We start from the raw sequence: 6,405 nt of genomic DNA on the forward strand, positions 1-6,405 counted from the left end.
GTGTGTGTATGAACAGGTGCCCCGACTCATTACTCACTGAGGAAATAAACATTAAAGCCACAACAAGGTAACTGCTACCTGCCCAGTACAATGATTGAAATGGAAGAGACTGGGAATGCCCTGTGTTGGTGAGGGTGTGAGCTACTAGAGCTCATGCCTGGCCGGTGGGGTGTGAATTGGCATATTCTGGAGAACCGTGTGATGCGAACTATGGCTTCATCGTCTCTGTATCCCCAATGCCTGGCACTTGGTGGATGCTTAATAAAGGTCTACTACAGCTCCATGTCCTCCTATCGTATGATCCAACATATGCAGTCCAGAGAAATGAATAACATCCACCAACCATATATGCAAGAAAAGGCCATTCATAACTGCTTCATTCATCATCACCCCAAACCAGAAAATACCAAGTATTCATCCATGTAAGATAAATAATGGAAGCGGCTCCATATAATGGACCACACTCACAGCACTGAAGAAGAATGGAGTACTGCTATCCATGACATGGGTGAATCTCACACACTAATGATAAGTGAAGGAATCTCCCATGCTAAAGAAAAGAGCACACACCATACATCCCTTTATATGAAGAGGGAGGGCAGGCACCACCAGTCTCTGATGGTGGAGGTCAGGACAGCAGTCATCCTTGGGAGATGTTGGTTGGGAAGGGGTGTGGGAGGGTTTTCCAGGGTACTGGAAAACACTATTTCATGTGGGTGGTAGTTACACTGTACCTATGTGAAAATTATTTATGGTGTATATATATATAGTTGCACTTTAGGCTCTGGGGTGCATGTGAAGAACATGCAGGATTGTTGCACAGGTACATACATGGCAATGTGGTTTGCTGCCACCATCCCCATTACCTATATCTAGCATTTCTCCCCATGTTTTCCCTCCCCAACTCCCTACCCCCTACTGTCCCTCCCCTATTCCCCCCAACAGATCTCAGTGTGTGATGCTCCCCTCCCTGTGTCCATGTGTTCTCATTGTTCAACATCCACCTATGAGTGAGAACATGTGGTGTTTGATTTTCTGTTCTTGTGTCAGTTTGCTGAGAATGATGGTTTCCAGGTTCATCCATGTCCCTACAAAGGATACGAACTCATCATTTTTTATGGCTGCCTAGTATTCCATGGTGTATATGTGCTACATTTTTCCTGTCCAGTCTATCATCGATGGTCATTTGGGTTGGTTCCTAGTCTTTGCTATTATAAACAGTGCTGCAATGAAAATACATGTGCATGTATCTTTATAATAGAACAGTTTATAATCCTTTGCATATATACCCAATAGTGGGATTGCTTGGTCAAATGGAATTTCTATTTCTAGGTCCTTGAGGAATCGCCACACTGTCTTCCACAATGGTTGAACTAATTTACACTCCCACAACAGCATAAAAGTGTTCCTATTTCTCCACATACTCTCCAGAATCTGTTGTCTCCAGATTTTTTAAATGATCTCCATTCTAACTGGCGTGAGATGGTATCTCAATGTGGTTTTGATTTGCATTTCTCTAATGACCAGTGATGATGAGCATTTCTTCCTATGCTTGTTGGCCTCATATATGTCTTCTTTTGATAAGTGTCTGTTCATATCCTTTGCCCACTTTTGAATGGGGTTGTTTTTTCTTGTAAATCTGTTTTAGCTCTTTGTAGATTCTGGATATAAGTACTTTGTCAGATGCGTAGATTGCAAAAATTTTTTCCCATTCTGTTGGTTGCCAGTTCACTCTAATGATTGTTTCTTTTGCTGTGCAGAAGCTCTGGAGTTTAATTAGTTCCCATTTGTCTATTTTGGCTTTTGTTGCCAATGCTTTTGGTGTTTTAGTCATGAAGTCCTTGCCTATGCCTATGTCCTGAATGGTTTTGCCTAGGTTTTCTTCTAGGGGTTTTATGGTGTTAGGTCTTATGTTTAAGTCTTTAATCCATCTAGAGTTAATTTTAGTGTAAGGTGTCAGGAAGGGGTCCAGTTTCTGCTTTCTGCACATGGCTAGCCAATTTTCCCAACACCATTTATTAAACAGGGGATCCTTTCCCCATTGCTTGTTTTTGTCAGTTTTGTCAAAGATCAGATGGTTGTAGATGTGTGGCATTGCCCCCGAGGCCTCTGTTCTGTCCCATTGGTCTCTATCTCTGTTTTGGTACCAGTGTCATGCTGTTTTGATTACTGTAGCCTTGTAGTATAGTTTGAAGTCAGGTAGTGTGATGCCTCCAGCTTTGTTCTTTTTGCTTAGAATTGACTTGGTTATGTGGGCTCTCTTTTGGTTCCATATGAAGTTTAAGGTGGTTTTTTCCACTTCTGTGAAGAGGGTCATCGGTAGCTTGATGGGGATAGCATTGAATCTATGAAATACTTTGGGCAGTATGGCCATTTTCACAATATTGAGTCTGCCTAACCAGGAACATGGAATGTTTTTCCATCTGTTTGTGTCCTCTCTGATTTCCTTGAGCAGTGGTTTGTAGTTCTTTTTTTTTTTTTTTATGAATAAATGTTTTAATTATAAAATAACAATTTTAAACTTTCAGAGGAAATGGTAGTAATATAAAACAGAGGACATTTTTATAAGAAACTCTTACATTCTTAATATTTTGCAAATTATTATTCTCTCATCACCAAATAATGTTACCTAAGAAGAGGTTCTTTACATTCCTTGTTGGTTGTATTCCTAGGTATTTTATTCTCTTTGTAGCAATTGTGAATGGCAGTTTGTTCTTGATTTGGCTCTCTCTAAGTCTGTTATTGGTGTATAGGAATGCTTGTGATTTTTGCACATTGATTTTGTATCCTGAGACTTTGCTGAAGTTGCTTATCAGTTTCAGGAGATTTTGGGCTGATCTGTTGGGGTCTTCTAAATATACAATCATGTTGTGTGCAAATAGAGACAATTTCACTTCCTCCTTTCCTAATTGAATGCTCTTTATTCCTTTTCCTTGCCTCATTGCTTTGGCTAGAATTTCCAATACTGTATTGAATAGGAGTGGTGAGAGAGGGTATCCTTGTCTAGTGCCGGATTTCAAAGGGAATGCTTTCAGTTTCTGCCCATTCAGTATGACATTGGCTGTGGGTTTGTTGTAAATACCTTTTATTATTTTGAGATACGTTCCATCGATATCTAGTTTACTGAGAGTTTTTAGCATAAAGGGCTGTTGAATTTTGTGGAAGGCCTTCTCTGCATCTATTGAGATAATCATGTGGTTTTTGTCTTTGGTTCTGTTTATGTGGTGAATTATATTTATAGACTTGAGTATGTTGAACCAGTCTTGCATCCCCAGGATGAAGCTTACTTGATTGTGATGGATACGCTTTTTAATGTGCTGTTGCAATTGGTTTGCCAGTATTTTATTGAAGATTTTTGAATCTATGTTGATCATGGATATTGGCCTGAAGTTTTCTTTTCTTGTTGAGTCTCTGCTGGGTTTTGGTATCAGGATGATGTTGGTCTCATAAAATGATTGGGAAGGATTCTCTCTTTTTGGATTGTTTGGAATAGTTTCAGAAGGAGTGTTACCAGCTCCTCTTTGTAGGTCTGGTAGAATTTGGCTGTGAACCTATCTGGACCTGGGCTATCTTTGGTTGGTAGGCTACTAATTGCTGCCTCAACTTCGGCCCTTGTTAATGGTCTATTCAGGGTTTCGAATTCTTCCTGGTTTAGGCTTAGGAGGATGCAAGTGTCCAGGAATTTATCCATTTCTTCCAGGTTTACTAGTTTATGTGCATAGAGTTGTCTGTAATAATCTCTGATAATGGTTTGAATTTCTGTGGAATCTGTGGTGATATCCCCTTTATTGTTTTTTATTGCATCTATTTGATTATTCTCTCTTTTCTTTTTTATTAATCTGGCTAGTGGTCTGTCTATTTTGTTGATCTTTTCAAAAAACCAGCTCCCGGAATTATTGATTTTTCGAAGGGTTTTTTGTGTCTCTATCTCCTTCAGTTCTGTTCTGATCTTAGTTATTTCTTGTCTTCTGCTAGCTTTTGAGTTTTTTTGATTTTGCTCCTCTAGCTCTTTCAATTTTGATAATGGGGTGTCAATTTTAGATCTTTCCTTGCTTCCCATGTGGGCATTTATTGCTTTAAAATTTCCTCTAGACACTGCTTTAAATGTGTCCCAGAGATTCTGGTATGTCGTGTCTTCATTCTCGTTGGTTTTAAAGAACATCTTTATTTCTGCCCTCATTTCATTGTTTATCCAGTCAACACTCAAGAGCCAGTTGTTCAGTTTCCATGAATTTGTGCTGTTCTGAGTTAGTTTCTTAATCCTGAGGTCTAATTAGATTGCACTGTGGTCTGAGAGGCTGTTTGTTATGATTTCCGTTCTTTTGCATTTGCTGAGGAGTGATTTACTTCCAATTATGTGGTCAGTTTTAGAGTAGGTGTGATGTGGTGCTGAGAAGAATGTATATTCTGTGGATTTGGGGTGGAGAGTTCTTTAGTGTCTATTAGGTTTGCTTGGTCCAGGTCTGAGTTCAAGTCCTGGATATCCTTGTTAATTTTCTGTCTTGTTGATCTGTCTAATATTGACAGTGGAGTGTTAAAGTCTCCCACTATTATTGTGTGGGAGTCTAAGTCTCTTTGTTAAGTCATTAAGAACTTGCTTTATGTATCTGGGTGCTCCTGTATTGGGTATGTATATATTTAGGATTGTTAGCTCTTCTTGTTGCATCGATCATTTTACCATTAGGTAATGTCCTTCTTTGTCTCTTTTGATCTTTCTTGGTTTAAAGTCTATTTTATCAGAGACTAGGATTGCAACTCCTGCTTCTTTTTGCTCTCCATTTGCTTGGTAAATCTTCCTCCATCCCTTTATTTTGAGCCTATGTGTATCCTCGCATGTGAGATGGGCTTCCTGGATACAGCACACCGATGGGTTTTGACTTTTTATCCAATTTTCCAGTCTGTTTCTTTTGATTGGGGCATTTAGCCTATTTACATTGAAGGTCAATATTGTTATGTGTGAATTTGATCCTGCCATTTTGATGCTAGCTGGTTGTTTTGCCCATTAGTTGACATAATCTCTTCATTGTGTCGATGCTCTTTACCATTTGGTACGTTTTTGGAGTGGCTGGTACTGGTTGTTCCTTTCTATGTTTAGTGCTTCTTTCAGGAGCTCTTGTAAAGCAGGCCTGGTGGTGATGAAATCTCTGAGCAATTGCTTGTTCATAAGGGATTTTATTTCTCCTTTGCTTATGAAGCTTAGTTTGGCTGGATATGAAATTCTAGGTTGAAAGTTCTTTTCTTTAAGGGTGTTGAATATTGGCCCCCACTCTCTTCTGGCTGGTAGGGTTTCTGCTGAGAGATCTGCTGTGAGTCTGATGGGCTTCCCTTTGTGGGTAACCCGACCTTTCTCTCTGGCTACCCTTAGCATTTTTTCTTTCATTTCAACCCCGGTGAATCTCATGATTACGTGCCTTGGGGTTGCTCTTCTTGAGGAATATCTTTATGATGTTCTCTGTATTTCCTGGACTTGAATATTACCCTGCCTTGCTAGGTTGGGGAAGTTCTCCTGGATAATATCCTGAAGAGCATTTTCTAGCTTAGATTCATTCTCTTCGTCACATTCAGGTACACCTATCAAATGTAGATTAGGTCTTTTCACATAATCCCATATTTCTTGGAGGCTTTGTTCATTTCTTTTTACTCTTTTTTCTCTAATATTGCCTTCTTGTTTTATTTCATTAAGTTGATCTTCAATCTCTGATATCCTTTATTCTGCTTGGTCAATTTGGCAATTGAAACTTGTGTATGCTTTGCAAAGTTCTAGTGTTATGTTTTCCAGCTCCATCAATTCATTTATATTCCTCTCTAAGCTGTTTATTCTCGTTAGCATTTTGTCAAACCTTTTTTCAAGGTTCTTAGTTTCTTTGCATTGGGTTAGAACATGTTCTTTTAGCTCAGAGAAGTTTGTTATTATCCACCTTCTGAAGCCTGTTTCTGTCAATTCATCAGACTCATTCTCCATCCAGCCTTATTCTTTTGCTGGTGAGGAGTTGTGATCCCTTGGGGGAGGAGAGACATTCTGGTTTTGGGTGTTTTCATCCTTTTTGCACTGGTTTCTTCCCATCTTTGTGGATTTATCTCCCTGTGATCTTAGTATTTGGTGACTTTCAGATGGGGTCTCTGAGTAGATGTCCTGTTTGTTGATGATGAAGTTATTTCTTTCTGTTTCTTAGTTTTCCTCCTAACAGTCAGGCCCCTCTGCTGTAGGACTGCTGGAGGTCCACTCCAGACCCTGCTTGCCTGGGCATCACCTGCAGCAGCTGCAGAACAGTAAGGGTTGCTGCCAGTTTCTTCTTCTGTTATCTTTGTCCCAGAAGGATACCCGCCAGATATCAGCCACAGTTCTCCTTTATGAGGTGTCTCTTTGGATATACAGGGGTCAGGGAGCTGCTTGAGGAGACAGTC

The sequence above is a fragment of the Aotus nancymaae genome, unplaced genomic scaffold, assembly GCF_030222135.1.
Source record: "Aotus nancymaae isolate 86718 unplaced genomic scaffold, 86718_ANA_hifiasm-v0.15.2.pri h1tg000095l, whole genome shotgun sequence".
NCBI classification, from domain to species: domain Eukaryota; kingdom Metazoa; phylum Chordata; class Mammalia; order Primates; family Aotidae; genus Aotus; species Aotus nancymaae.